General features: G+C 48.1%; 1 protein-coding gene across 4 annotated transcripts in view; it reads left to right on the top strand.

Moving 5' to 3' along the window:
* Positions 1-24,455, top strand: part of LOC144694980 (beta-adducin-like) — a 165,960-nt gene that overhangs the window by 81,246 nt on the left and 60,259 nt on the right. For 2 of the 4 annotated variants that reach the window (XR_013579844.1, XM_078565803.1), the window contains exon 1: positions 7,031-7,203. The exons of 1 other annotated variant lie outside the window; for it this stretch is intronic. The gene's annotated coding sequence lies outside the window, so the exon portion shown is untranslated. Of the gene's footprint in view, positions 1-7,026; positions 7,204-24,455 lie in introns of those variants that run through there. One more of the 4 variants, XM_078565805.1, reaches the window with a different exon arrangement.

The raw sequence follows: 24,455 nt of genomic DNA, 5'->3' as shown, positions 1-24,455 counted from the left end.
TATTAGGAGATTAGGATAAAAATTCACCCCTCTCCTAATATTACTCAGTTCTGTTGAAGGGTCATGAGGACTCGAAACGTCAACTCTTTTCTTCTCCGCTGATGCTGCCAGACCTGCTGAGTTTTTCCAGGTAATTCTGTTTTTGTTTTGGATTTCCAGCATCCGCAGTAGTTTTTTGTTTTTATTCGTATGCGCACAACCCATTCAAACTCTACCATTTGTTTTACATTGTCCCCCTTATTCTTCCGACCACAATGTACCGCTTCACACTTCACCTGAAATTTAGTCTGCCCATTTCTCCAGTCTGCCTGTGTCTTTCTCAAGCCTGTGACTGTCCTCCCCACCCTTGGGTTTTGTGTCCTCTGCAAACATTGAAACTATGCCCTGTATACACAAATCCAAGTCTTTATTATATGTAAAAATGGCAATGGCCCCAAGATTGACCCCTGTAAATTCTCTCCATTTCCCTTTTCTCAATCTCACTGCACCCTGTCCCTCAGCCCCAAGGACAGCGTTGGTTAGGCTGCATCTGGGCTCAGGGCTGGAATGCGCTGCCTGTAAGTGTGGTGGAGGCAGGCTCTATTGAGAGGACATTAAATGATTATTTGAATAGAAACAATGTGCAGGGGTATGGGGAACAGGCAGGGAAATGGCACTAGGTTGTAATGCTCATTTGGAGAGCTGGTGCAGACACGGGCCGTTAAGATTCTGTGATTCTGGTGTACTGTGTGCAGTTCTGGTCACCATACTATAGGAAGAATGTGATTGCACTGGAGAGGGTGCAGAGGAGATTCACCAGGGTGTTGTGTGGGCTGGACCGCTTCAGTTATAAAGAGGGACTGGATAGGCTGGGGCTGTTTTCCTTAGAGCAGAGAAGGCTGAGGGGGGACCTGATAGAGGTTTACAAAATTATGAGGGGCAAAGACAGGGTAGATAGGAAGAAACTTTTCATCTTAGTGGAGGGGTTAATAACTAGGGGGCATAGATTTAAGGTAAGGGGCAGGAGGTTTAGAGGGGATTTGAGGAAAAATTTTTTCACCCAGAGGGTGGGGGGTATCTGGAACTCACTGACTGAAAGGGTGGTAGAGGTGGGAACCCTCACAACATTTAAGAAGTATTTAGATGAACACTTGAAATGCCATAGCGTACATGGGCCAAGTGCTGGAAAATGGGATTAGAATAGATAGGTGCTTGATGGCCGGCATGGACACGATGGGCCAAAGGGCCTCTTTCCGTGCTGTAAACTCTATGACGATGACTATGACAAGATGGGGTGATATACTCCAGGCTCTGACAGCAACAATAATCATTGCAGGTACTCCAGATGCGCTGTAACTATTTGCTCTCCTTCTGTCTACACTCAGTCCAAATTGAGTCTGCCCTCAGCGGTGTAAAATGTACTGTCACTAGTAGGAAGGTTGGGTTTGGGATGTTTCTGGGAGTGGCTCCGGAATGCAAAGACTTAACAGAATGTCTCTGGAGGAGATGGTGGCATGGTGGACTGGTAATCCAGAGACCCAGGCTAATGCTCTGGGGACACAGGTTCAAATCCCACCGAGGCGGCTGGTGGAATTTAAATTCTATTAAGTAATAAATCTTGGAATATAAAGCTCATCTCAGTAATGGTGACCAGGAAACTATCGATTGTTGTGAAAACTCATCTGGTTCACTAATGTCCTTTAGAGAAGGAAATCTGCTGTCCTCACCCTGTCTGGCCTACCTGTGACTCCAGACTCACAGCAATGTGGGCGACTCTTAACTGCCCTCTGCCGAGCAAGCCACTCAGTTCGAGGGCAATTAGGGATGGGCAACAAATGCTGTCCTTGCCAGTGACGCCCTCATCCCATGACCAATAAGAAAAAATGGCAGTTGATCTACAACTAAGCTCAGGGAGATTAAGAGAAAGTAGGATTGTTGGCAAATTTCCTTTTAAAACCAGGACTCAGGGTCATATTTGGGTGGCTGAAAGATTTAAGATATATTGATCTGCTGTCAGAATCTTCCAAACCTGCTGAGAACGCATTTATACTGAGGGATGCGTTTGTCAAGAAAGTAAATGCCAGCTCAGAACAATCTTCAAGTTCCCCTGAAATAAAACCTGGCCCTTATTCAATGGGCTTATTCAGTTTGTGGCTGAGTTTGAGCTCCCGTTGTTATGTTGGTCCGACCATAAGGTGGGTATCTGTGGGTCACTTCCCCTGACTCCCCTCGGCTGCCTGACTGCAAATGCTGGGTAGTCTCGGGGTGGTGGGAACACCCTAACTACAGAGCTGAAATGTATTGGCATAACGTGGACGGATAAAGTGCAAAGGGACATCAGAAATAGGAGCAAGAGGAGGCCATCATGAAGACTGCCTATTTCCACCTCCATAACATTGCCCGATTTCACCCGTCTCAGCTCATCTGCTGCTGAAGCCATTGCCCATGCCTTCATTACCTCTAGACCTGACTTATTCCAACACATTCCTGGCTGGCCTCCCACATTCTATCCTCCGTAAACTTCAGGCCACTCTGCCGCCCATGTCTTAAATGCCATTAACTCTCACCTCCACTGACTCCCAGTTAAACAACTCCTCGATTTTCAAAATTCTCACCCTTGTTTTCAAATCCATTCTCACCCCTCCAGCCCCATTGGTCTCCAAGATACCTGCACTCCTCTAATTCTGGCCTCTTCAGCAACACCGAGTTTGATCGCTCTGCCATCAGCACCTTCAGTTGACAAGGCCCCAAGACCTGGAGTTCCCTCCAGAAACCTCTACACCTCTCTACCTTGCATTCCTCCTTTAAGACACTTCTGAAAACCTACCTCTTTGACCAAGCTGTTCTAATCTGGCGAGGTGTCATACTTTGGCCTGAATTTTCAGCTCAGCAGGCAGGCGCAATTGCTGGGCCCGGGAGCAGTCAGGAAACGGACCACCGACCGCGATCGGCCCCTGACTGCGATTTCACGCTGCCTGGCCAATTAACGGGCAGCCAGCATGAAACGCGCACTGAATAGCTCAGCGCTGCCAGGGTGGAGGGGGAGGGGCGGGAGGAGGGCAGGCGATGACATCACCTCGGGCACGGGCCAGAGCTGAACGAAAGCTCACTGAAGGCTAAGAGCTGCCTCAGGGAGCTGCAGACCCAAAAACCACAAAATAAAGTTTTGTAAATCAGGAAGAAAAATGCCCAAGCATCACAATCAGGCATCTGAACATATCGATGATAAAAATGTTGCCCACAGATTTTTATTTTTGTTTTATTTAATAGTGGAAAACTCATCCGGCCCTGGGATGAGGTTTCATGAAAAATGCAAAGTCCGCCTGGCCGATTCGACCGCCTGCCAACTGTAAGGTTGGACGGACCACGAAAAAGCGGAGTCAATTGTGCCGCTAGTGGGCTTAATTGCCTTCTTAATTGCCACCGAGCGCACTCCCAACTTCTGTACACGCCCGCCGAGCAAAACATCGCACGAGTGTGCAATGAAGTTCACATGATGACGGAGAGTAGGCTGATGGGGTGATTGGCCGGTTGGATTTGTCCTGCATTTTATGTACAGGACATACCTGGGCAATTTTCCACATAGCCGGGTAGATGCCAGTGTTGTAGCTGTAATAGAACAGCTTGGCTAGGGGCGCGGCTAGTTCTGGAGCACAAGTCTTCAGTACTATTGCCGGAATATTGTCAGGACCCATAGCCTTTGCAGTATCCAGTGCCTTCAGCCTTTTCTTGATATCACATGGAGTGATTCGAATTGGCTGAAGATTGGCATCTGTGATGCTGGGGACCTCCAGAGGGGGCCAAGATGGATCATCCACTTGGCACTTCTGGCTGGAGACTGTAGCAAATGATTCAGCCTTATCTTTTGCACTGGTGTGCTGGGCTCCTCTATCATTGAGGAAGGGGATATTTGTGGAGCCTCCTACTCCAGTGAATTGTTTAATTGTCCACCAGCATTCACGATTGGATGTGGCAGGACTACAGAACTTAGCTCTGATCCGTTGGTTGTGGGATCGCTTAGTTCTGTCTATCACTTGCTGCTCATGCTATTTGACACGCAAGTAGTCCTGTTGTATAGCTTCACCAGGTTGACACCTCATTCTTAGGTATGCCTGCTGCTGCTCCTGGCATGCTCTCCTGCACACTTCGTTGAACCAGGGTTGATCCCCTGGCTTGGTGATAATGGTAGAGTGGGGGGTATGCCAGACGATGAGGTTACATATTGCGTTTGAGTACAATTCTGCTGCTGCTGATGGCCCACAGCACCTCATGGATGCCCAGTCTTGAGCTGCAAGGTCTGTTCAAAATCTATCCCACTTATCACGGTGGTAGTGCCACACAACACGCTGGAGAGCATCCTCAATGTGAAGATGGGACTTTGTCTCCACAAGGACTGTGTGGTGGTCACTCCTACCAATACTGTCATGGACAGATGCATCTGTGACAGATTGGTGTTGATTGGTGAGGATGAGGTCAAGTAGGAATTTCCCTCTTGTTGGTTCCCTCACAACCTGCTGCAGACCCAGCCTGGCAGCTTTAGGGCTTGGCCAGCTCGGTCAGTGGTGGTGCTACCGAGCCACTCTTGGCGATGGGTATTGAAGTCCCCTACCCAGAGTACATTCATGTGGTGTTTAACATGGAGGAGTACTGATTCGCCAGGTGGGCGGTAGGTGGTAATCAGCAGGAGGTTTACTTGCGCACATGGGGTCCGGAATCAGTGTTTCGAACTCCCAGGGCAACTCCCTGCCGACTGTATACCACTGTGCCGCCCGCCACCTCTGCTGGGCCCGTTCTGTCAGTGGGACACGGCATATCCAGGCGTGGTGATGGTGGTGTCTGGGACATTGCCTGTAAGCTACGATTCTGTGAGTATGACTGTCAGGTTATTACATGACTAGTCTGCCTAACAGCTCTCCCAATTTTGGCCCAAGCCCCCAGATGCTCGTAAGGAGGACTTTGCATGGTCGACATGCCTAGGTGTGCCGTTGTTGTTTCTGGTGCCTAGGTCAATGCCGGGTGGCCCGTACAGTTTATTTCCATTTTGATTTTCCTGTAGCGGTTTGATACAAGTGAGTAGATTGCTTAGCTGTTTCAGAGGGCAGTTAAGAGTCAACCACATTGCTGTGGGTCTGGAGTCACATGTAGGCCAGACCAGGTAAGGACGGCAGATTTCCTTCCCTAAAGGACATTAGTGAACCAGCTGGGTTTTTACAACAATCAGTAGTTTCGTGATCATTATTAATGAGACCAGCATTTTATTCCAGATTAATTAATCACTGAATTTAAATTTTCCCAGCTATCCTGGTGGGGTTTGAACTCCAGTCTATGGAACTCCTCATGTGTACCAACACCTCTCAGGATATTTTTTCCCCTTCACGTCCCTCTGATCCCATTCCTTCTTCAAATTTCAGCCCTTCCTGCGTACTTAAGACGCCTTTCTGACCTTTGCTCCTCTGATCCTGAACAGCCTGCCCTTAGCAAATACTCCCCCAGCGGAACGAACAACACTGAGCTCCAATTGATCGCTTCCGCCTATGCGCCCTTTTCTTTTGAGTATATCCCCCAGGCAGTGACTCCTTTTATCCGTCTGCAGGATTCTCCCTCGAGCTGGACTCCTGCCTGCGCTCTTAACCTCTCTTGACCTTTTCAATGAGAATGATGGGAATGCTAGTGTCCTGCCCCTCCCCCCACCCCATGTGTACCCTCCTGATTCCATCTTGGGGTATTATTCCATGGGTACTGGCTCCCTCCTGTACCGGCCCAGAGTAGCAGGCTTTTCACCTGCATGGGCATCGCAGTCAGGCTGACCCTCTTGTCATGCAGTCTACTGTCCAGCAAAGGCCATTGGGCAGCCGTCAGGAATAGGGTGAATGGGGAATGGGGTTAGTTCACACATCTCAATGGAGCTTTAACCATTCCTGCTCAGTAGTGCTGCATTTACCCCAGCTCTGCCCGTGTTCCATAAACCTGCCTATACTGCATCCTGTTTAGACCAAATGCAGCCAGACTTGGGCTGACAAGCAGCAAGTAACATTCGCGCCACACAAGTACCAGACAATGACCATCTCCAACAAGAGAGAACCTAACCATCGCCCCTTGACATTCAATGGCATTACCATCATTGAATCCCCCACTATTAACATCCTGGTGGTCACCTTTGACCAGAAACTGAACTGGACCAGCCATATAAATGCTGTGGCTACAAGAGCAGATCAGAGGCTAGGAATCCTGTAACAAGTAACTCACCCCTTGACTCCCCAAAGCCTGTCCACCATCTACAAGGCACAAAGTCAGAAGTGTGATGGAATACTCCCCACTTGCCTGGATGAGTGCAGCTCCCACAACACTCAAGAAGGTTGACACCATCCAGGACAAAGCAGCCTGCTTGATTGGCACCCCATTCGCACGCATTCACTCCCTCCACCACCAACGCACAGTAGCAACAGTGTGTACCATCTACAAGATGCACTGCAAGAACTCACCAAGGCTCCTTAGACAGCACCTTCCAAACCCACGACCACTATCATCTAGAAGGACAAGGGCAGCAGATACATGGGAACACCACCACCTGGAAGTTCCCCTCCAAGTCACTCACCATCCTGACTTGGAAATATATCACCGCTCTTTCACTGTCGCTGGGTCAAAATCCTGGAACTCCCTCCTTAACAGCACTGTGGGTGTACCTACACCACATGGACTGCAGCGGCTCCAGAAGGCAGCTCACCACCACCTTCTCAAGGGGCAATTAGGGATGGGCAATAAATGCTGGTCCAGCCAGCGACGCCCACATCCCGTGAATGAATTTTTTTAAATGTGCCCACGAGTGCTCGTCTGAGCAAGCAAGCTTTGTAACCAGCTCCCGGTTTGAGTTTATGATTGTGGATGTGGGTTAAAAACTCACGCAGCGACAACGGCAAGCTACAGTCTGCTCACTCCCCACCCCATGCTCCCGGAGGTCAAAGATAGGAGATATATTTCTGGTGAGAGCGTTGAATAAGTGATATCAGGTCAGTAGCAGCTGGTAAATGGGAAGTGGGATTCTCCCTGAGGCCCCTGCTGTATGCTACACGAACCTTGAACTGCAATCTTCTGATTGGCAGGTGCCTGCAGGGTTGGCTTTGTGTCAACAGTCCAGGCAGCAGTGAGCGTTTTAGCGGAGAAGTTGTTCGACTGCAAGCAGGGGGACAGAGCAGCAGAGACTATTCAAATGCAGAGGCTGCACAGGTAGGATAAACCCTGCTCTGCAAACCGTACGATCTTGCGAGACTGAAAGAGCAACCCCCGCCCACCATGTTTCAGAATATTATGGTGCTCTTTCGAACTCTGTGAACTGTATTTGTTAGAGGGGATTTATTGATAGAAAGTTTAAAAAGAGTGGTAGTGCTGAAGGCAAAAATTGCAGCAGAAGTTTGCGTCAGTATTTCTGCGTGCAGTTTGTCATGGTGGTGAGAGGGACCGTTCTTCTGTTCGTGGGGGAACAAGGGTGGAATTGAGTTCAATGTACTTTTGAACAGAGAACAAAGGAATGCAATTTTTTTTCCTGTACTTGTGGGATTGAGAGGGTTTGAATGGGCGTGTGCAGAGGGAGGGATGACCTTTTAAATGGGCGGAGGAAGGCCAGGGGCAGGCTAGGAGGGGGGGTGGGGGGGAGAGGGTGAGTGAGCGGTTGGAGGGTGGGCAGTGCCGAGCAACGTGAGAAAGGTACGGGGCACCTCTGCCCTAATGAGGAGGACACCTGCCTGTCTCCCGAACTGAATGCCAGCCCGTGTGGCACCACAGTCGCAGCGAAGCGGGCAGTGGGGACGAAGTAAGGGAAGGGCATGGTTGAAGGCTGCAGTTCCAGCTCAGGTCCAGAAATGATGACCTTTATAGTATTTTATTCGGAGAACAGAATAGAATTGTGAGGGGCCTGTATACAAGTACATAGGGACGACCTACTCATCTCCACAGAGGGCTCAAACATGCAGAATTTTACCCCCCCACCCCCAACTCAAGGTGGGGGTGGGGCCAGAAAACGCAACAAGCCGTTCAAAATCCCACTGACATTGGCAGGACCGGAAAGCCCCACCAGCAGGAGGAGCCGTAAAATTTCGTTCTGGGGTGGGGTGGTCGATGCAAAATAATTGATGGAAGGACTAGGGACGAGATGAGGAAGAATTTTTTTTCACTCAGAGGTAGGGAGCTGGAACTCGCTGCTGGAAAGGTGGTAGAGGCAGAACCTCTCACCTCTTGAGAAAGTGTTTGGATGAACTCTGATGTGCATGGCCTAGTGCAGGAGGGTGAGATAAAGCTGGGCAGCTCTTCACTGACCATCACTAACACAATGGGCTGAAGGGCCTTCTCTCTGTGGTCAAACTCTCTCTGTTTCCGTAAACACTGCTCACCACTTTCGCTGCCATTTAATTTACAACACTCTGCGTTCGAGTGCCCGGGATTTTTTTTCCTTTGCTTCCAAACGTCAAGTGGGCCTTTGGAGTTATGAGAGATCCAGTTTTCCTTCGGCTCCCTCTTCTGTTCCCGCCCAGTGGCAAGTGCCAGCCCTTCAATGTCCGGACCCCCTCAGTTGCAGCCCCTTGCCTAGGGGAAGTTCTGTAGATCTCAAATACTGAACATTACATGGTAGAATTTGAAGTATTTCACCCCTCGGGACAAGACTTCATTCTCTGCCAGTTTTGGTTAAGTTTATCCTGGCCAATGAAAATATTACTGCAAAGATGTGAGTTATTTCTCATGTTGGAGCGACCACATTATTTTCCGAAGGGTTAACATATCTTCATCTTCGTGGGTACCAAGTGGTTCATGAGAAAGCTGAACTTTCATTATGTTACAGGAGTGGAGGGGGCGGTATGTAACTGGGTGGGTTTCCTCCCTTTATCTTCTTCGTTTGGACCACGGGGGGAGCCAGTAACACCGTTGCCGGATGCCCTTTAACCTCCGGAGCCAGGGTTAAAGTTTAAAGTTCAAACCATATTGAGAGGAGTACATGTTTTGTCTAGAGCTGGTATTAGTCAAGAACAACAACCTGCATTTATAGAGCACCTCTAAGATAATTAGAAACATCCCAAGGTGCTTCACAGGAGTGTTCCCCACCAATATTTGACACTAAGCCACATCAGGGCAGTTGGTGAATAGCTAGATCGAAGAGGTAAGTTTTTAAGAGCATTTTAAAGGACGAGAGAGAGAGAGAGTGGTGGAAAGGATTGGGGAGGGAATTCTAGAGCTAGGGCCCAGGCGACTGAAAGCAGGGCTGCCGGTAAAATGAAATAGTCCTACATAAAATGAATTTGAACAAACCTTCATCAATAATCGAACACAGAGTAATGTGAAATTATCGGCCTCCCTCGATGTGGGAACAGCAATGTCACATGTTCAGTAAGGGGTTAAGTTGGATGGTCGGAGTTGTGAAGTTGTTTCCTTGCAGCTGACAATCACGATATTGCTACAATATCACTGGGTACAAAATGTAGACCAGTGTCCCTGTCGAGCATTGGCACCCCTCACCTTGACAGGCACAGAAATAAGCAGAAAAACCTTTGAAAGAAATATTAAACACCAACAGTGACTATCCCTTTTCCCACACTAAAACAGTAACAACATTTCATAAGTACTTTATTGGCGGTAAAGTGCTTTGGGGTGTTCTGTGGCAGTGTAAAGTGTGAAATATATGCAAGGCTCTTTCTGCGTTTTGTGTTTATTACCTCAGGAATAGGGGAAACTATTCAATCCCATCTTCAGAATTTGACAGCAGCTTCTCGTGTTGTGTTGCCTCAGATACCTTTGCAGAGGCAATGGTGTTGCGAAGTTTTAGTGCCGGTGGTATCTGTAGATTAACGTTGCAGTCACATTGCCAAGACAATGTTGATCAGTGATGCACAGGAAGAGGCCATCCTGCCCCCTTGACCCTGCTGCACCTTTCAATAAGATCACGGCTGAGCTAAACCTCGACTCCATTGATCCACTTTTGATTCAGGCTCTCCCTTAGCAGGATAGAGCGAGCTTCTCCGTGACCAAGCTTCAGGGGATTTTACAGTGGAACCTTTCGTTAAGCTAGCCAATCCAAATTGGGACAGGGTGAATTATTCCTCCGGCCACGCAGTCACAATTGGTACAGGCTGAAGTCCTGCCACAGCTGCTCTCTATGCCAGAGGTGCGAAGGAGGTTGAGGCAAAGCCCTTGGATATCTTTACGGCAGAGATAGGTAGATTCTTGGTAAGCAAGGGGGTGAAAGGCTATCGGGGGTAGGCAGGAATGTGAGGTTAAAACCAGATCAGCCTTGACCTTATTGAATGGTGGAGCAGGTTCGAGGGGCCGAGTGGCCTACTCCTGCTCCCAATTCGTATGTTCACATGTAAGCTGTTTGCCTGTCCTGAGAGGAGGTGGGTAAACAGGAGGGGAGGGCCTGTGCTGCCTATTGGCGCTTGGTGCCCGGTGCCCAGAAGGAAAAGGAAGTAAAACTTGGAAATGACTGGTACAGGTCCGAACTGGAGTTCCCATTGTAAGGCATACAAGACCAGTTCGGAGCATTGCCAGTCATTTCCCAAGTTTTACTGGCTTTCCTTCTTGGTGATGGGAGATCCCAGCAGTGCCTGGTTTGAGAATACAGCCTCTTTATATAGCGCCTTTCAGAACCTCAGAACATCCAAAAGCACTCTATATATAACGTTACAAGTGTTGCCATTGTTAAACTTGGTTAAACGTCAAGGTGAGGGGTGCCAATCCTCGACAGCGACACTGGTCTACATTTTGCACCCAGTGATATTGTAGCAATATTGTGATTGTCAGCTGCAAGGAAACAACATCACAACTCTGACCATCCAGCTTAACCCCTTACACGTTCGTGTGACATTGCTGTTCTCACACCCGGGGAGGCTGTGCTGTGGAGTATAGCATCAGCATTGCACAGAAGGAGGCCATTCAGCCTATTGAGAACTTCTAGCCATCAGGAAAAGGCTGAGAATGCTCAAACTCATTCTATGTAGGACCATTTCATTTCACTGGCAGCCGTGCCTTCAGTTGCCTGAGTGCTAAGGTCTACAATTCCCTCCCTAATCCTCTTCAGCTCTCTCTCTCTCTTTCTCGTCCTTTAAGATGCTCTTAAAACCTTACATCTTCGGCAATGCGATTTGCCACCTGCCCTGATGTGGCTTGGCGTCAAATATTGGTGGCGAACACTCCTGTGAAGGGGCCTTGTGATGTTTCTACAATGTTAAAGACGCCACATAAATGCAGGCTGCTGTCCTTGGCTAGAAGAAACATTTACTCTCTCAAACAAAAACAAAAATACCTGGAAAAACTCAGCAGGTCTGACAACATCTACAGAGAGGAACATAGTTAACGTTTCGAGTCCATATGACTCTTCAACAGAACTAAGGAAAAATAGAAAAGAGGTGAAATATAAACTGGATTAAGGGGGGTGGGACAAGTAGAGCTGGATAGAGGGCCAGTGATAGGTGGTGATAACCAAAAGATGTTATAGACAAAAGGACAAAGAGGTGTTGAAGCTGGTGATATTATCTAAGGAATGTGATAATAAAGGTACAGATAGCCCGCGTGGGGGTGGGGTGGGGTGGGGGGAAGGGATCGAAATAGGCTAAAAGGCAAAGATAAAACAATGGATGGAAATACATTTAAAAATAATGGAAATAGGTGGGAAAAGAAAAATCTATATAAATTATTGGATAAAAAGGGGATCAGAAAGGGGGTGGGGATGTAGGAAAGAGTTCAGGATCTAAAATTGTTGAACTCAATATTCAGTCAGGAAGGCTGTAAAGTGCCTAGTTGGAAGATGAGGTGCTGTTCCTCCAGTTTGCGTTGAGCTTCACTGGAACAATGCAGCAGGCCAAGGACGGACATGTGGGCATGAGAGCAGGATGGAGTGTTGAAATGGCAAGGGACAGGGAGGTCTGGGCCGTGCTTGCAGACAGACCGAAGGTGTTCCGCAAAGCGGTCACCCAGTCTGCATTTGGTCTCTCCAATGTAGAGGAGACCGCATTGGGAGCAGCGAATGCAGTAGACTAAATTGAGGGAAGTGCAAGTGAAATGCTGCTTCACTTGAAAGGAGTGTTTAGGCCCTTGGACGGTGAGGAGAGGGGAAGTAAAGGGGCAGGTGTTGCACCTTCTGCGGTTGCATGGGAAGGTGCCGTGGGAGGGGGTGGGGGTTGAGGTGTAGGGGGTGATGGAGGAGTGGACCAGGGTGTCCAGGAGGGAACGATCCCTGCGGAATGCCGCCAGAAGGGGTGAAGGGAAGATGTGTTTGGTGGTGGCATCACGCTGGAGTTGGCGGAAATGGCAGAGGATGATCCTTTGAATGCAGAGGCTGGTGGGGTGATAAGTGACGACAAGGGGGACCCTATCATGTTTCTGGGAGGGAGAGGAAGGTGTGAGGGCGGATGCATGGGAGATGGGCCGGACACGGTTGAGGGCCCTGTCAACCACCGTGGGTGGAAAACCTCGGTTAAGGAAGAAGGAAGACATGCCAGAGGAACTGTTTTTGAAAGTGGCATCATCAGAACAGATGCGACGGAGGCGAAAGAACTGAGAGAATGGGATGGAGTCCTTACAGGAAGCGGGGTGTGAGGAGCTGTAGTCGAGGTAGCTGTGGGAGCCGGTAGGCTTGTAATGAATATTGGTGGACAGTCTATCACCAGAAATTGAGACAGAGAGGTCAAGGAAGGGAAGGGAAGTGTCAGAGATAGACCATGTGAAAATGATGGAGGGGTGGAAATTGGAAACAAATTTAATAAATTTTTCCAGGTCCTGACGAGAGCATGAAGCAGCACCGAAGCAATCATCGATGTACCGGAGAAAGAGTTGTGGGAGGGGGCCGGAGTAGGACTGGAAATATTTATTCTCTCAATATGGTTTGAACTTTAACCCGGGCTCCAGAGGTGAGCGGACAACCGGGACTGGAATCACTGGTTCCCCGCTCCCCAATTTACACTCCACGGGCTCTCAACTCATGATTGGCTGTTTGACACGCTTGTGTTCTCTTAAAATGGGCCCTGAGCATTTTTCCTGCTGTTTAATGAGGGAAGAGTTCTTATAGTTTAGGACACCAACCACAATGACTCTGCTAAACACTGCATCATCCTATGTTTAACAAGAAGCCTGAGAGAGGCCGGACTGGATCCTATAGCGAGCTGCCAATGTGACTGTTTGTTCGACTGCTGGGCAAAGGGGTGGGACGAATGTGTTTACCGGGTGATATGAGGGGAAGAGCTGCTTTTATCTCCTTCCAACAGATAAAACAGACCGACTCCACCCTTCATGCTCATTGCAGCTGTGGCAGCTGACCAGCTCCACCCGCCCAGATGCCTTTGGTTGTTAAAAATACTTCAGTTCTCTGCTCGGAGACGCTGGTTTTAAATCGGCTACCGACCCCTCCCCGTTGCACAGAAACTCACGGTCCTTCCGCAATTCGCATGTTGGGAATCTGAACAGCAGTAGAATGGGGAAGGTTTCAGCGATGTTTGACTAAGCTGAAGTTTTACCTGCTTTACTTTCCCCTCACAGCCCCCACTCACTCTATTTGCTCCACTCTGGCCCCACTTTTTCAGCTTGGGCCCCTCTCTCAGCCTGATCCCGATAGCCAATTGGCTGTTGCTTTCTTTCCTTGTGCCCCTCTCGTTTCTCGCTCCATTCTCCTCTTGCCGTTGGTGCAAACAGGTAAATCAACTGGGGCGCAAGTCAAAGTTCAAAAGGAATAGTGTCACATCGTTGCGTTCATTTGTTGTTGCCACTGTTTCTCGCTGTGTTTCGGATGAGATGTTAAACCGAAGTACCGTCTGCCCTCTTGGTGTAAGATCCCACGGCACTATTTTGAAGGAGAACAGGGGGGTTCTCCCGGGTGCCCCGGCCAATATTTATCCCTCAATCAGCATCACAAGAACGGATTACCTGGCCTTTATAGCATTGTTGTTTGTGGGAGCTTGCTGTGCAGGAATTGGCTGCCGCATTCCCTACATTACAACAGAGACTATTCTTCAAAAAGGTTTTCATTGGCTCTAAAGCGCTTCAGGACATCCTGAGGTCATGAATGGCGCTATATAAATGCAGGTTTTTCATCCCTTTTCTTCCCTCTGCTATCGTACTGGGGCTTTCAACCTTCTATTGTTGCAGTTCCTATGGTTCAAACTTCATTTTGACCTTCGTGAAAATTCACTGGAGAAGAATCTTTTTGAGGCGTTTTTACCATAATCGGCCACTCCTCTGTGCTTTCCTTCACATACCTGCCCCTCGAAGCCTTCCGCGGTGGTCAGCCCTGCGTTAAGCATCGCCTGGTGTGGCTCGGGAGTCCGCGTTTGCTGCAGAGGAAGCCAGTGAACCGAGAAGACACACGATTCGCTGGCCCCTGTTTGCTCTGAGCCCTCTTGGCAGCCAGCTGTTTCATTTCTGCTCACCCCTCCCGACCCCTTTCCAAACAGCCAGCCCCCAGAGGTCACGGCCGCCAGTGACTGTCTCCCTGTCAGTGCCAGGCTCCGCCATCTTCACATCTCACTTCCAGGTGACCCTTTGAACTTTTGGTAGAGTATGGATGCCCAGTGACTAGTTCACCGCACAGAAGGCCTTTGGGTATGTTAGGACACTACACCTAAAAATAATGAGGAGCCTCGATAGACTGGAGGGGAAGGTCCCATTCCATCTTGATTGAGGAGTCCAAATCCACAGAGCATAGATTTAGGTGTAGAGGTAGGAAGGCTGGAGGGAATTTGAGGAGAAAGGTTTCTATCCACAGGCTGCTGGGGATCTGGAACTCAGTGCCTGAAAGGGCGGAAGAGGCAGAAGCCCTCATCGCATTTAAAAAGCACTTGGATATGCACTTGCAGTCCCCAATCTACAGGGCTATGGACCCAGAGCTGGAGAATGGGATTCAGCTGGATGGCTCCTTGTTGGTCAGTGTGAACACGATGGGCCGAATGGCCTCCTTCCATGCTGGAAACCCAGATGATTTCTGTGGACCTTCCGCCAACCAGATAGTTGAGCTTTACCTCAATGGGACAGGCTATGGCTGGCCAAATGGGGAGGTGATGGTGTAGTGGTATTGCCGCTGAACTAATAACCCAGGGTAATGCTCTGGGGCATCAGGTTCAAATCCTGTCACTGCAGATAGTGGAATTCAAAAATCTGGAATTAAAAGTCTAACAATGAAACCATTGTTGATTGTTGTAAAAACCCATCTGGTTCACTAATGCCCTTTAGGGAAGGAAATCTGACATCCTTACCCAGTTTGGCCTACATGTGACTCCAGACCCACAGCAATGTGGTTGATTCTTAAATGCTGTCTGAATAAGGGCAATTAGGGATGGGCAATAAATGTTGGCCTAACCAGCGATGCCTACATCCCATGAATGAATTTTTAAAAATCCTCTCAGACTCCCATTCACTCGTTGGTCTTGGGGGAGGGGGGCGGAATTTTACAGCCCCTCCCACTGGCGGGAATTTCTGCCGAAGCCAATGGACTTCTGAACGGCTCACCGCATTTTCCGGAACCGCGGCCACGACGGGGCTGTAAAATTCCACCTGTGCCGTTCATGCTGTGAGCACACGCGCAAGCTGCTCGTGGCAACGCTTTGACAAATCCTCGAATAAGAAAGGACGCTGAGGCCTCTTACTTTTGAAAGCAAAAACATGTGTCAGACCCTCCAGTCTCCTCACACAGAGGAAGGTGAGATATAACGAAATTCCAAAGTTGTTATTAATGTCTGATTTTTTTAAAGAATATTCCTGGTTAATAAAACAAATGGAACAAAACACAAGAGAGGCTTTGAGTTCCTTAGCCATGAATATAATTTCGGCTTTTGTAAAGCTGTGGTACGCAGTGAGGATTCCAGAGTGATTGTAGCCATGATACACTGAACTTCCCGTTTACAAAGCCAGAGGTTAAATCCCAGCCTTGGATAATGTTTAGGTGCCCTCCTCCCCTCAAGCAGGTGAAGTCAGCCAGCGCTCAGCAAAGGCAGGCAAGGACGCTGCTTTTCCCACAGCAAGATCTCTGATTCCGCTGGGAAGGACCCGCCTTGTGGCCCTCGTCCCCTCTCCGCCTGAGGGACAGCATTGTCTTTTCGGAGGATGACAGCGGCTTGCATTTGTGTAGCGCCTTCCGCAACTCCGGGGATCACAAAGCATTTTACAACCAATGGAGCGCTTTCGAAGTGTAGTCACCACGGCAACGTGGGAAACCCGGCAGCCAGTGTGTGCACAGCAAGCTCCCGCAGACAGCAATGTGATAATGAGCAGATAACCTGCATTTGTGATGTTGGCAAAGGGACGAATATCAGGCAAGGCAGCACCAGGGAGAACTTTCCTGCTCTTCCTCAGAATAGTGCTGTGGGATCTTTGACGCCCACCTGAGAGGGCAGACTGGGCCTCAGTTTAGCGCCTGATCTAAAAGGCACGGCCTCTGACAGTGCAGCAGCCTCTCAGTACCGCATCTGGAGTGTCAGCCTTGATATTGTTGCTGTAGGGCTGAGGGGCGTCGGAGTTTGCAACGCGAGCACCAGAGCGGGTCCTGAGCCTGCCTGCTGGGCAATCTTATCACGGACAGCCTGCCAATTGCCTATCTGTGCATCCGTGGACGGTTAAAGGACGGTGGGCAGGCTCCTGATGCTTCCAGGCCAACCTGAGGCCTCGGTAGTGTCACTGAGAGAGGTGGCATTCCAGGACCTGGAGGCCCTGAGAGGCCACTTTAAAAAGCGCTTTTGAAAAATGAGGGGCCGCTGGTCAAAGGGAAAACCCCCGTCAAGGGGAGGCCATTGGGCCCATGGGTGCTGCCTTCCCTACCACGGCCCTTTCTTTAGCCCATGCAGCCTTACCCCGCCCCAAACTGTGGCAGGGAAGCCATCTTTATTTGGCTGGTGGCCCTCCCCAGTGTGCCGGAGTCAGCGGGAGTTGGGGGGGGGTCGGGGGGTCAGGTTGCTGTCACCAAGACATCGAAGGACATTGTAAAATGGCCCCTACCTGGGTCTTTGATGATATCAACCGGCTGCATACCGCCTTGGGCAATCTGTCCACACTGAGGCCCGGGTTTGGCAAAATGCCATCAACAGTGTCAGGGAGCCCGTCTGACCCAGCTCCTCACCCCCACCCCTGGGGCCTGGTTAACCATGGCCCCCAAGCCCCTGGAGTGGGGCTTGAATCCACGGCTCACTGCCTCAAGAGGTAGGCGTGCTACCCAATGAGTCTCCACTGTCACGTCAGGGCTGTAACCGGACTTGCCTTCTGGCGAGGCGCCTAGATAAACAACCGCCTTAAAGGGACAGGCCAGGGTAAACACTGCGCCAGCTGAGCACCAACTAGATCCCCAACAACACACAAGTCGTGCCCCAGGGAATTAGCCAGGCACGGAATGAGAAAGTGTTTGCAAGTCTGCAAGGCCCTCTCGGGACTTGGATAACTGCATAAATTAATTGACATCATCCTAACCCTTTGCCAAGTGCTCCCAGGTGTCAGTTATTCCCGATTTGCCAGACTTGGCAAAGGTCGGAGTAAATCAGAGCATTCACAACAACAGCTGTACCCTGCAGGCCTTCTCTTCAACTACTACCGAAGACTGGAAGTAAAAGGGAGGGGAAAGAATTCTGTTGCCATCGCTTGATGTCTATAACACAACAACGAACGTTATCTGTGAAATAAGTTTAGGAAGGGGCCCAGTTTTCCATAAAGCTTAAGAAGTCGAACCGAACTATCGAATATGCCGGAGGAATTGAATTCACATTGAAGTTGGTCCTGTCACGGCCCGAGCATTTCTTCAGCCCAGAAACCTGGTGTCGATGGAACCTGAGGATGCAGCCAATAGGCCTCGTCTCTCTTTCAAGGCACACTCTAGGGCAGTGCATGCCACATCCTAACCACTTGCTGTGTAAAAAGGTTTTTCCTCATGTTGCCATTGCTTCTTTTACCAATCACCTTCAATTGGTGCCTTCTCGTTCTCGACCCTTCCACCAACAGGGACAATTTATTCCTACCTACTCAGTCCTGATCCCTCATGGTTTTGAACGCCTCTATCAAATCTCATCTCAACCTTCTGTTCTCCAAGAGGAACAGTCCCAGCTTCTCCAATCTATCCACGTAACTGAAGTTCCTCATCCCTGGAACCATTCTTGTGGATCTTTTCCGCACCTTGTCTAATGCTTTCACATCCTTCCCAAAAGTGTGGCGCCCTGAACTGGACGCAGTAGTCCAGTTGGGATCAAATCAGCGTTTGATGATAACTTCCTGGCTTATGTACTCTGTGCCTCTCTTTATAAAGCCCAGAGTTCCCATGTGCCTTATTAACCGCTTTCTCAACCTGTCTTAACCCCTTCAACGATTTGTGTACATATACCCCTGTGCTCCTGAACTCCTTTTATCTGCTTTTCATTTTATTCTCATCTCTCCTCGTTATTCCGACTAAAATGAATCACTTTACACTTCTCTGCATTAAATTTCATTTGTGTTTGCCTATTCCATCAATCCTCTCAAAGTTGATCACCCTCCTCTTTTTCCTCAGTTCACAGGACTTCCAAGCTTTGTGTCCTCAACGAGCTGGTAATCCAATCGAGTGGCAAACTCTTTAGGGTTAGCATCATTGGGGATGTAACGGGACTTGGGTGGGGTTCAAAATGGGAGCAATTGCATCCGCCACCCATTGTTGAGCTAGTGGCAGGTGAGACGTGCATGTTTTAGGCCCATTCCCAGAGGTCACTCACGAAGTGTCAACTGCACAGAAAGAAACAGATAGTTGTTTGGTAGGACAGAACTTGAGTATTGCTGAAAGCATACATTTTTGGCGAAGCTTTTCAATTTGCACTCATCAGGACAGTCGCAAGAATACCTATGTCAGGGGAAGCAACAACTTTATACGTCTGAGAAGAGAGTGCTGATTGGTTGGCAAGCGGACTCTGATTGGTAGAGGCATTGCCATGGAGAATGCACCAGTTGACAGCGACTGACAGTTAATTGCCAAGCATTGTTTGAAATTTAAACTAGGCAGCTTGACTCTGATTGGTCAAGGCATTGCCCTGAGAAATGAACCAGCAAATTGATGTCACTTATTTTGTTTAGCTGAAACAGGTGCAATGTGTTTATGTGTTCTTTCTGTCTGCAAAGAACAGGGCCCTGTGTATTAATATATGAAGGGGCAGGCAGCAAGAGAGGAGACTGGACAACATGAGAAGAACTTGACACTGCTGTCTATTTCTAAACTGAAGTCAGGGCTCAAATGCTCATTCTTTCTAGCATCCACATCCAGTATCCGCCACAGTGGAGGAAAACTCGCCTCCCCCTAGGCCTGGTGGGTAATAAAAGTTGCCGACCTGGCGTATAAGACGACCCCATTTTTCCGGCCCCAGAAATACTGTTTTTGCATATCCTCAATGTATAAGTCGACCCTGCCCTGTTTTCGGCCACGACGTGCTACACTCACATTAGTCGTTGGCCTCAATTTTCCTGCCATTCTGTAACTGTGAAGAGTCACCAATGCCCATGATAATATGGAGCTGGTACGCAGAATAAGAGGATTGCCCATCCTTTGACTCGTTCTGTGCACCATTGCCCAAGAAGCAATGTCATCCTATCTAATTGGTAACCCTGGCTGTCTTAGCCTCCGAAAGCACACAGCTTTGCGTGTGGCCCCTCTGGTTTCCGCCTCCAAGGCCAGAGGTCATCCTGCAGCTCAAGGCAGTAGAGAAAAGGAGGTGGGCGGGGGGAAACCGTGGGCCAGGTTTCCTCATAGAGATAGTTCTGTGACCTTGCACGCAGACATTCTCACACAATGCAATGCGAGCTCGCAGAAGAGGAAACCTGCATTTCCTGTATTTGTCTCCTGTCTTTCTGCTCCGGAATGAAGGCTCGTCGCGAGCTCTGCGCTGCTGCTTTCCCGAGTTGGCTTCGCAGAGGGAATGAAATCCGTCCAATATTTCTCAAAACTACTTATTTGAAACAAACAGCTAGCAAACACAAAGTATCACTTCCTCAAAAGTTGCAACACATTTGTTATCTGAAGGGCAGATTCAGAAAAGCTTCCTCACCAAGGGAAATCAGCCAGATAAGATCTAGAAATGACAACATTTCACTTGGCATTTCACAAACATCTTACAATTACAAATCATTTGTTTCCTATTCCATCTCCTGAAGACAGCTCCGTAATGCCCTTATAATCTGTGTGCCTGCTGACAAAGCCATAAGGTGAAGTATGCAGCTAGACGTAAATTCTTTTCTTGATAATTCCTTTATTTACAGAATGCAGCATTACACGCATCTACCTCCTACCTAGTAATGCAGTGTCTCAGCAGTCTCTCTTTATACTCTTTTGAGCATGCCTGTAACAAGTTTAGCAAATTAGCATGTAAACAGATCCAATTAAGTACACAGATCAGATCAAATTAAAGTGATAACCCCCTGTAACACAGAAGAGCATTTTTAAAGGAACCTCATTGAATCAAATCAAAATTTCATTTTGGGGTTGAGGAAGCACTCCAGCCCCCACAGTGCCCACTGGCTGCAGAAAGGCACAAGTGTGCCAGTGGACACTGCGTGCTACCTCTTCAAGGGCACCCAACCACGAACACAAGTCTCTCTTTATAAGTGCTCGAGGTATTTAACAAATCAATACCCTTCATTTGTTTATCCTTAATTAACATAATATGAGCACCCACCAGAATTACTCTTTTTTAACACATTTCTCCCTTTGTGTCTCAACCCTCAGCCAAGGAAAGCCAAACGCCTACCCAGTGCCGCTCTCCTTTCAATCCAGCATTGATCAACCCCATGTGGCTGTCTCTTCCCTCCAGCTCCACTTGGCTCTTCCCACACTGACAACATTGGCGTGGTTAAACCATGGTTTTCAGGCCCCTCAATATGGAGAGTCCAAATCCCAGCACTCTGTCATGTAGCAGCCTATCATAACACTGCCCTTCCCCGGCTCCTCCATTTCTCTTAGAGTGTGGTGGGTGCAGATCGAAATGCAGCTTTCAAAAGGGAATTGAATAATTATCTGAAGAGGAAAAAATTCAAGTTTATGAATAATTCTGTACATTCTTTGTTTATTTCTGATGCCTTGGTTAGTGCTTGGTTTGGTTCCCCTGTTGTTTTGGCTCAGAGTTCCTGCTTAGGCACTGTCAGGGAATAGTATCAGGAATGCCCACAGATGCAGCAGTGAATCTGTTTTAGTGCCAGGAATGGAAGAGCTGGCATCTTGCTACCAGGTGTAACTTTTTTTTAACATCCCTCCATGGGATGTGGGTGTCGCTGGCTGGGCCAGCATTTATTGCCCATCCCTAATTGCCCTTGAGAAGGCGGTGGTGAGCCGCCTTTTTGAACCGCTGCAGTCCATGTGGTGTAGGCACACCCACGGTGCTGTTAGGGAGGGAGTTCCAGGATTTTGACCCAGAGACAGCCAAGGAATGGTGATGTATTTCCAAGTCAGGATGATGTGTGGCTTGGAGGGGAACTTCCAGGTGGTGGTGTTCCCATGCTGCCCTTTCCTTCTAGGTGCGGGTTTGAAAGGTGCTGCCGAAGGAGCCTTGGTGAGTTGCTGCAGTGCATCTTGTAGATGGTACACACTGCTGCCACTGTGTGTATGTGGTGGAGGGAGTGAATGCTGAGGGTGGTGGGTGGGATGCTGATCAAGCGGCTGCTTTGTCCTGGATGCTTATCCTCATGGGGATAATCAGTAATTCAATACAATATAGCTGCCTTTTGGACCAATGTCCAAACTGTAGACTCTAAACCCTGGCAGTCTGCTGATTGACGCTCATTTGTGCTGAATACAATACTTCTTCTTGCTCGTTTGCAATGTTTGAATTTTATGGACCTTGGAGATTTGGGAGGGGCGGCTCTGTGGCCTAAACCAGAATGCCAAGACCTGTCAACACGAGCAACTTGACATTTGTTGAGGGCATTGGGTTGTGAATTTAACCGTTCTCAGACTCCATTCTACTCACCTAAGCAGCCCACAAAGACAATAAGCTCGGGACAACTGTGACTTAATCTCTTTAGTCTGAGACAGACCCATCCTAGGCCCAAGGGAGCAGTGGGTTGGCTAGAGTAAAGGGTAGGCAAGTAATCTTAGAACGAATAGTCTGCAGCTTGCTCATTTTACATGGTCTTATTGTCTTTACATGAAAGGATAGTGTTCATAGAACAACACAGCAAAGCCATTTGGCCCATTGTTCCTGTTCCAGCTGTTTGGAAGAGCGATCCATTAGTCCCACTCCCCCTGCTGTAACCCCATAGCTTGGCAAAAGTATTTATCCACTTTCCTTATGAAAACTGCTACTGAATCTGCTCCCACCGCCCTTACAGGCAGCGCATTCCAGATCACAACAACTCGCTGCGGTTTTTTTCCCCCTCGTGTCGGTTTTTTTGCCCTACCACCTCTTGTTCTCACTCGCTGAACTGCTTAACCCTCAAGGATGGATTAAACCCAAATGAAAATGCATCACCCGGGAAGGAGACTTTTTAGTCTAAAATCTGCTGTAGGAAAGTTATTACAATCTATAATTAGGGGCACAGTGGCTGAGCACTTAAGAGAAATTTGAGTTAATTAGAGAGAGGCAACACTGATTTGAAAAGAATAGGTGTGTCCAATAAACTTAACATAATTTTTGAGGAAATAACTAAATTGGTAGACGATGAATATCTGTGGATGTGGCTTATATGGACTTCCAGAAGGCATTTGATAAAGTTCCACATGACAGACTCTTGACTAAGATTAAAACCCATGGAATTGAAGACTAATTATTGACCTGCTTAAATGATTGGATAAGTCATCAGCAATAGAAATTAGGGATAGTGGATATACACAAGAATTGAAAGGAAGTGTTGAGTGGTACCTCACAAGGATTTGTTCTCACGGCTCAACTATTCATGAAACAGTCATTTGATAGTACGGAACTTGAGTATTGCTGAAAAAATAGACATCCTATCAAAGGTTTTCGCCTTGCACTCATCAGGACAGCTACTCCAGTATTGCTGAAAAAAGAGACATATCAAAGCTTTTCATCTTGCACTCATCAGGACACTTCGCAAGAATACCAACGTAAGGAGAAAACAATTTATACTATATGAGAAGAGAGCGTTGATTGGTTGGCAAGGGGTCTCTGATTGGTGGAGGTATTGCCACGGAGAATGTACCAGTTGATGGTGACTGACCATTATTACCAAGCATTGTTTGACATTTAAAGCAGGCAGCTTGACCCTGATTGGTCACGGCATTGCCCTGAGGAATGAGTCAGGGAATGGCTGTCACTTATTTTGTTTGTTTGGGCTGCCAACCAGAGTCCACTTGCCAACCAATTGGCACTGTCTTCTCATACAGTATAAATTGTTGTTTTCCCCTTATGTTGGTACCCTTGGGGTGCCCTAATGAGTGCAATACTCAAGTTTTGTACTACCAAACGACTACAGCTACTCAAGGTAAACCAACAATAGAGCGAACAACAATTGTTTATTGTCTTTGTGGCCTGTTTAGGTGAATAGAGTGGAGTCTGAGAACATTTAAATCCATGACCCATTACCCTCCACATATGGTTTATCTTGCGAAGTGTCCTGATGAGTGCAAGACAAAAAGCTTTGACAGAATGTCTCTTTTTTCAGCAATATTCGCTATATATTTATTAATGACTTTGTTAACAATGAGAGTCACACATCCAACTTTACCGAAGGCACAAGGATAGGTGGCATAGTAAGTCGTGTAGATAGGAGCATAAAACTAGAGAGACATTGATAAATTTAAGTGGGGCAAATGGTGGAAGATGGGGGTCATCCATTTTGGACCAGGAAAAGGATAGATCCGAGTATTACATAAACAATGAAAAGCTCAACAGCGGAGGTCCAAAGAGATGTAGATTCACATAAACAGACCACAAATGTGTGATGGTCAGGTACAAAAAAAAAATTGAAAAAAGCTAATGGAAGGTTAGTCTTGAAAGCTAGACGAATATAAAGGACAGGGTGTTTGTTACTGCTAGACAAAGCCCTAGTTAGGCTGCATCTGGAGTATTGTGTACAGTTCGCACCTCCTCTTAGAAAGGATATACTGGCCTGAGAAGGAGCACAGCACAGATTCAACAGAATGTTACCAAGGCTCCAAGGATTAGATTATGAGGAGAGATTATGTAAACTAGGCTTGTATTCCCCAGAGTATCGGAGGTTAAGGAGGGATTGGGTTGAGATTTCTACAATTTTGAATGGAATTGATAAGGTCGACAGAGAGAAAGTTTATTCACTGTTGGGGAAATAGAACAAGGGGAACAACCTTAAAATCAGAGCCAGGCTATTCAGGGTGGAAGTTGGCTAACATTTCTTCACACAGTGCGTGGTAGAAGTGTGGAACTCTTCCCGCAAAAAGCAGTCAGTGACGGTTAGGAATTCACCCTGTCTGCGCTCATTCGCTTACTCCCCCATTTCTCTCCTGAATGTGCTGATTCATTTGGGAGTTTGATCACTGTACCTTTCCCATACCAAGCATAGGCAGCGAGCGCCGGAGGGCTGATCAA

The sequence above is a fragment of the Cetorhinus maximus genome, chromosome 20 (genome assembly GCF_964194155.1).
Source record: "Cetorhinus maximus chromosome 20, sCetMax3.hap1.1, whole genome shotgun sequence".
NCBI classification, from domain to species: domain Eukaryota; kingdom Metazoa; phylum Chordata; class Chondrichthyes; order Lamniformes; family Cetorhinidae; genus Cetorhinus; species Cetorhinus maximus.
This window is presented reverse-complemented; position numbering and strand designations above follow the sequence as displayed.